At 43.0% G+C, this 6031-nt stretch overlaps 1 pseudogene; it reads right to left on the bottom strand.

Moving 5' to 3' along the window:
* Positions 1-5142: 5142 nt before the first annotated feature.
* Positions 5143-5260, bottom strand: LOC124561723 (annotated as a pseudogene).
* Positions 5261-6031: the final 771 nt, after the last annotated feature.

Below are 6031 nucleotides of genomic sequence, written 5' to 3'. Positions count from 1 at the left end.
CATGAAGTTTTAATATGTTATTTCTTTTCTACTGATATAGTCGTAGAGTCGAGTCAAATTACGGAAATCACTGACACCTGGTAGCGCTTTTGACACCTTTCAACTGCTAAGCGAATCGGCTGTGGGCGAAAATAGTAGCCGTCTACAGAGCTATGAAGAGGCGTTGCCATAGACACGGAAAAATCGCGTTGTAGACACGTCATCAGCTGCACCCATGAAAAGAAACAGCCTGGGACCATCTTCCTTAATCTGAATACCGTTTCATACATTTGTACATTTTGCGTCTTTCTTTCTAGGACTATTTCATAATTTCAAAGATGTTTTCATGAATACATGGAAGTGAAATACTTCACTACAAACACAATTTGTTTTTCTTTTTCATTAAATAGAAAATTGGCAAAATTAATACCAGGGCAATGCTGGTTTTACCAGCTGGTGGAAGATAAAATAGAGGATCTATTAGATGACGATCAGTTTGCCTTTACGAAAGATGAAGGTACCATAGAGGCCATTCATATGTTGCGTTTGATAAGGAAAGCAAGACTTAAGAAAAATAATGCCACATTCACAGAGTTTTGTTGACCTATATAAACGATTTGCCACTGTCAACGATGTAAGGAATAGCGAAAGACCGATCATACAACAAAATGTACGGGAAACAAGGGGGAAAACAAGAATGGAAGACCAAGAACGAAGTACTTGGATTAGAAAGCGTATGAGGCAAGAATATAGTCTTTCGCTCCTACTGTTCAGTCTAGCAGCGAAAGGAATCTGCTATCTTGGAAGCAAAATGAAGCGTGGAGGACATAAAAAGCAGACTATCATAGGCAAAGAGGGCATTCCTGCTCAAGAGAAATCTGTTCATATCATACACAGGCCGTAGCTGAAGATATTTTTGAGGATGTTCTGTAAGTCCGAAGCACATCATTGTATGGAACTGACTCGTAGACTGAAGAGAATCGCAACGTTTGTGATATGATGGTATAATAGGACGTTGAAAATTAGGTTGTAAAGAAATGAACAGGTTTTCCGCAGGTCCAGCGAGGAGAGGAAAACGTGGAAAATATTGTTAAGAAGAAGGGCAGGACGATGCGACATGTGGTAAACGGAATGAAGTAGTTTAGAGAACCGAAGGAACGAATGCGGACATGTTTGCTCCTAAATGGAAGTCACTTTGAATATAGCCACTATTAATTGCACATAAAAACAAACACAGTTCGAATAGGCCATGAAGGCTTAACGAGCCCTTAGGCGTCGCCGGATGCGGAGGAGGGGCATAATGTTGTCACACCGCTCTCTCGGCCGTTTTCAGTTTTCATGAACGGTGCTGCTACTTCTCCGCCAAGTAACTCATCAACTGGTCTCACAAGGGCTGAGTGCATCCCGCTTGCCGATAGCATACAGCAAACCCGGAGGGTGATCCATACTTATTGCACATATTAGGCAAATATACAAATTTGGAGCAGCCTTCTCGTTTCTAATGTCTGCCGTCTTGCGGGATATTTTCCAACTATGAATAGAGCACATTGACTGTACACTGCCACGGAGTTTATGGACTTTTTGTGAAACTCTTGACAGCGTAAGAGTCGCAGTGGCCGAAACAAGACGAACACTAATACAGTTCTATAGTAAGCAGAGCTGTTAGTGTTTTTTTTTGGGGGGGGGGGGGGCTGGATGACAAACTGTCGAACCCTCAGCCATGTACCGGTCTGTTCAGGCAAGTCTACAGAAGTTACACGGTCTACTAGCCTTGAGTTGTGTCGTCGTGGTCTTCAGTCCGAAGACTAGTTTGATGCAGCTCTCCATGCTTGTTCATCACCAGTTCATCTCAATTTCTGTTTATCTGTTGCAGCACATATTCATTGGAAAGTGCTTAAAATCGTCAAGCCTTAGACACCCTCCAAACTTTCTCAACCCCACCCTGCAAACACAGACCTCTCCTCATTTTCAAACCGACGATTCCTTGATACCGCAGCCTCTTGTCATTTCTTTTAGTCAAGTTGCGCCTTAATACTCTTTCTCTACAAGTCAGTTCATTGCCTTAGGGCTGTTCATTGGTTATTCGATCTATCCATCTGATCTTTAGTGATTTGCTGTAATACCATATTTCCAAAGATTCTTTTCTCTTTTTGCCTGTATTTACGAAGCTGCTTTTCTTTTTTGGTTGAGCTGAGTGTTCAACACGTTTCAGTTTCATACAGGGGCACGCTTCAGACAAATTTCTTCACGAAACGTTCTCCAGCGCTAAAATTTGGGTTCAGTTATAACAAATTTGTCTTCTTAAGAGCCGGCCGGTGTGACCGTGCGGTTCTAGGCGCTTCAGTCTGGAACCGCGCGACCGCTACGGTCGCAGGTTCGATTACTGCCTCGGGCATGGGTGTGTGTGATGTCCTTAGGTTAGTTAGGCTTAAGTAGTTCTAAGTTCTAGGGGACTGATGACCACAGATGTTAAGTCCCATAGTGCTCAGAGCCATTTGAACCAGTTTGAATCCTCTTAAGAAACCTTTTCCTTGCTATAGCCAGTCTGCATTTTATACATACTCTACCATGGCCTCGTCATTTACTTTGACGCCCAACAGAAAAACTGTCAGCGACAGTAAAATAAAAACGAGACATGTGGAAGGAATAGGTGAAGTGTTTATTATTTCCGAAGTAATCACCGTGTTTGGTAATACGTTTATCCCATTGTTACCCAAGACGGACAATGGCCTTCATAGCAAAATGTTTGCGGTTGCCTGCGGAACCACTATTGTACGCAGGTGTGTACCTCTTCGTCTGTAGCAAATCAACGGCCACGAATGTCTTTTTTCAGGACTCCATAAATATTGAAATCGCATGAAGAAAGATCAGCACTGAAAGGAGGACATTTAAGGGCTTCGCACTGAAACTTCTGTAGTATTCTCGAAACAACTTTAGCAACATGTGGGCGAACATTATACTGCAGCGGAATAATGCCATCCGTCACCATTCCGGGGCGTTTGGACTTGATGGCGCGCTTCAATTTTTGCAAAGTGTCCACTTATCGCTGTGCGTTAATTATAGCTCCGTGTTACGGAAAGTCAATGAGCAGCGGCTCCATGCAGCCGAAGGAAAAGATCATCACGACTTTGCCGGAACTGGCGTACGTGTTGTTTTGATCACACTGCAGAAGTTTCGCCTGGTAGCCCCTACACATCCTCCACGCAGTGATTTCCATGTTTTTGGATCCCTGAAGAAAGACATTCGCGGCTCTAGATTTTTTTCGAACGAATAGGTTCACGCCTGGATGCAATCATGTTTACGCAGGTAACCCTGAGATAAATCTCCTGGCAATTACTTTTGAAATAAAAGACAGCCCACTTACTTTTTCTCCACCTCTTTTGTGCTCATTTAACTACTCCTTGAAGTACACTTCTTCCAGGGTCTTAATTCTTAAAAATGGCTCTGGGCACTATGCGACTTAAGTTCTGAGGTCATCAGTCGCCTAGAACTTAGAACTAATTAAACCTAACTAACCTAAGGACATCACACACATCCATGCCCGAGGCAGGATTCTTAATCGAATTATATCGGCATCACGTGACTTAACTTTACTGCATTCCATTACGGTTGTATTACTTTTGTTGATGTCCATATTATACAACTTTTCAAGGCGCTATCACTAATCCCAGATGTTATGTAGAAAACTGTCAAAGGACATTCAATTAAAAAAAAATTGAAACTGCACTGGTGTTTATAATGATGGTCCAGACCATCCCTTGAGAGACCATTTATAAATTTCAGGGGTAAATGAACTACTTAGCACTTTCAGTTTGAAAGACGGAAGAGTAAGATTGATAACGTCAGTGAGCATGACGTCTGAAATGAGTGGCATCAGGAATACGTCTTGTCGCTAGTATATGAGACCAAATAACCTGACATCCTATTTCAATAATAAAAGTAGAAGATGATGAGACAAACTCAGTAGTCCTTTTAATGCTACATGATGTATCAGTTAGAAACATCTGGTTCTGTTTGCACTTAGCTTTATCTTATCTGTTTGTTGCTGCAGAGTCTCTTTATCGAAGCTGATGACTTTTTCGCCCCCCTTGTATAGCACGATATGACAAAAATTTCTTTTTTACAGCACGTCGCTGCTGTATCGACGAAATGATGCCAAATTTCGATATTGTTAAGTCTAAACTTTCATGTCGATGAATCTTGAAGTCAGTGACTGGGATCCGTTTCGGTGATCCTTGATAAGAAGACCGTCACTTCAACTCACTGACGGTATTGACGTAAGCATGTTTTAGCCAGCAGAAGTAGACTCTCTCCGCTTGTTCAGCTCAAATAGGAAAAAAAGAGTGCTCCATTAATTTGACATAGTTTGTACGAGACGGAATCAACTGAACGTTAGTAATTATGTGCACACACACACACACACACACACACACACACACACACACACACACAGAGAGAGAGAGAGAGAGAGAGAGAGAGAGAGAGAGAGAGAGAGACAGAGAAAGAGAGAGAGATATATATTTCGCGATTTTTTTTTTTTTTTTTTTTTTTACAGCCTACAGCCCATAGCAAACTTTGGAAGTATTTTACGAAGTGCAGTATACTAAAATGCTCTTTTTCTTAGAAGATTAAAAACCAAAGGAGACACAAGAAACTTGCGACATCTTATAAGGAGAAAACATCCAAAGTTTCTTGGAATAGAAGGTAAATTTGACTGACTTAATTGTTTTGACTGATGATGATAACTAAACCTTTCATTTTGTGCTAGTTACAGGGTGAAAAATTGATTCCATCCAAAAGTGACTACAAAGGGGACCCATCACCTTGTGTTTTTTTGCTCCACCTGCCGCCACGCACTTCGCAATCTTTGCTTTGGAGAATGATACCGAGTTCTGCCGCATCCTCAGTCCCTTATCTATTGTGATCTCCTGCTCCTTCACCTTCATTAGAATTTGCCAATCTTCATTCCGTCTTCAGGCCACGAGTGGCCTTCCGGGACCATCCGACCGCCGTGTCATCCTCAGTGGAGTATGCGGATAGGAGGGGCGTGGGGTCAGCACGCCGCTCTCCCGGTCGTTATGATGGTATTCTTGACCGAAGCCGCTACTATTCGGTCGAGTAGCCCCTCAATTGGCATCACGAGGCTGAGTGCACCCCGAAAAATGGCAACAGCGCATGGCGGCCCCGATGGTCACCCATCCAAGTGCCGGCCACGCCCGACAGCGCTTAATTTCGGTGATCTCACGGGAACCGGTGTATCCACTGCGGCAAGGCCGTTGCCAATCTTCATTGCAGTCTACTACTATTCGGAATAAAAAAACCGAAAACCGGTTATTTCTAGCTTTTATAAGTCACTTTAACATGAAGACGAAAAGAATAGGCGTAACAGAAAGCCAGTAGTGTCAGCGACAACCGTCTCTGTATAAGAAACCCATGACTAAACATGCACCGTTCATATCAGTTTCTAATCTCTCTCTTCAGGCTACGGTAGGGCTACGAACGAATAGCCTCAGTCCACCAGATATTATTTTTGAAGTAGTTCAATAATGACAACAAAAGGAGCGGCTGTATTTGAGTTAAACGTCGTTTATTCTTTTTAACATATGCTACTGTTTCGACACCAAATGCTGTCATCTTCAGGAAAGCGTGACCTGCCATCCACAACCGTTTTCATCTGCAACGTCGTGGGTGTGACTGGATTGTGTGATTGTCACTACGGAAGGTACGGCGTACAGTTAACTTTGTTTCGCCGCCTACGGTCCTGTTCATTACACTTGAAAGCGTTTGTGGATGGCAGCAAACGCTTGGGTCCTGAAGATGACACCATTTGGGGTCGAAAATGATAGCATTTGTTGAAAAGAATAAGATCAATATCCAAGTACTTCGTGTCCGGCTGCAGTCCCACATTGCTTGATGGGTTACCAGAGATATTATTTTCGTCCGACCACAACAACGTCTGTGACGAACTAGTATGTTCTCGACTGGGAGCGTGAGTATCGTGCTCTACAAACGAGCGGCAGTGTTCGTGGACAGTGTGTACGAAAGCTGGACA

This window comes from Schistocerca americana, chromosome 1 (assembly GCF_021461395.2).
Source record: "Schistocerca americana isolate TAMUIC-IGC-003095 chromosome 1, iqSchAmer2.1, whole genome shotgun sequence".
NCBI classification, from domain to species: Eukaryota; Metazoa; Arthropoda; class Insecta; order Orthoptera; family Acrididae; genus Schistocerca; species Schistocerca americana.
This window is presented reverse-complemented; position numbering and strand designations above follow the sequence as displayed.